This window comes from Camelina sativa, chromosome 8 (assembly GCF_000633955.1).
Source record: "Camelina sativa cultivar DH55 chromosome 8, Cs, whole genome shotgun sequence".
NCBI lineage: Eukaryota > Viridiplantae > Streptophyta > Magnoliopsida > Brassicales > Brassicaceae > Camelina > Camelina sativa.
This window is the reverse complement of record NC_025692.1, coordinates 16,634,905-16,636,787: the sequence shown is the minus strand read 5'-3', so window position 1 is coordinate 16,636,787 and position 1,883 is coordinate 16,634,905.

The following is a 1,883-nucleotide window of genomic DNA, read 5'->3' as shown; positions in this document are numbered from 1 at the left end:
GAGTATGACATAGATATTACTTTCATTTTATCTTTCTTTTTAAATTTTTTAAAAAAAATATTGTTCTTTTAAAAAAAATACGTAATAATATGGATTTGACCCTGACTAGACTATTTTCTAAACCAGCTACAAATTTTGGTCTATTGAAATAATAAAACAACAATTTATACAAATACAAGAAATTATTTTAAACAAATTATATCATATTTTCTGTGTAGCATAATTTTCAATTGCTAATATATTCATAATATATTAATTTAATGGTTAAGAACTCAACTCTCTATTATTACTAGATAAGGGCCCGCATGATGTGCGGGTTTAAAAATTGTTGAAAAAAATAAATCCTAAACCTTAAACAATTTTTTAAAAATATGTAAAAAAAATTTATTTCCTAAAGTAAATATATAAATAATTTAAGTTAGAGAATATTTGTATTTACCTTCATACATTTATTTCTATTTATATATTTTTAATATATTATAACAATTGTTACAATAATCTAAAGCTAAATTATATCCCACTAAAACTTTTGCCAAATACTCATCATTAATAATATTATTATTGTCAATTTTCAAAAACATTTCACAACTTATTCACAAAATATTTTACATGCAACAAATTCATCAAAGCAACATCTAATAAGTAACTACGTATAATTTTACTCTATGTTTTACCATTAAAAATATGTTCTTACACCCAAAATATTTTATTGTTAAATTATGCTCTTTATCATCACCTATAAAATGTCTTCTAAACAAATTAAACAAATTTTATGTTGCTAGACTTTCATTTTGGCATAATTATAGATCTTATAATTACTAAAATTGTTTTGTGACATAATTTCTTTAACCATGAAGGTTTTTTTACTCCAAAGATATTTTGGATGAATAACCGGTGAAAATTATCTACTCGGTTACAATGATTTTATGACTAACCCAATAAAAGTTAAGAAATTGAAAGAAAGTTAATATAATATAATAAAAATAAAAATTTGAAAATTATAATCAGGATGGTATATATAAGTCTTAGATAATTCAGATATACAAAATAGAAACTTTATATACAATCCAAAACATGATATATGTCATAATCACGTTAAGGATCAACGATCTATTTACTCTTCAGAAGTATCCAATTGTACCAAAACAACTTAAAGCTATGACCTCGTCTCAAATAATCTTGAATCATAAATTCTCAACTTATTTACCCGAATCAAAAAGTTACCATATATTTCTCCATATACCTTGTTTAAACGGTTTACGAACCTAATCCGATAAAAAACCACATAAACCTGGTTTGAAACCAATTTTAAAATGGTATACCATTCCAACTTCCCAAATTTGAAACTGCTTCTCAATTACTCGATCAAGCAACTATTGTTTCAGTACCGAAATCATCAATATTATTCAGAAAAGACAACTCTAAATTTTGACCAGAAACATCAACCACCAACTTATCTTCCAAACTTATAATGCTACGAACTGTAGAATCACTTTTAGAACCCCCATCAGTGTCTCCATCCTCGGTTAAATTAGCTGGCATTATATACTCCGATTTCATTTCATTGCATCTGATAGCTTCCATTGAAAACCCCGCACGAATCAAAGACCCACACAATAGATTGACAAAATTATATCAGAAAAAAAAATCAAAGATCAAAACTTTCAATATAAACATGCAATTTTATGTAGATATAATGTTATTTTCTTAATTAGCTGTCCTATTATGTTTTAAAAAAAAGAATTCTTTTAACATAACTTATGTTATTCTTTTTATATTTATTATTCACTCTTTATTTATTAATAATAATATACATGCTTAGTGAATTACTTTTTTTTTTATACATGTCAAAATCTTATTGAGAAAACATGTATAATATAAGT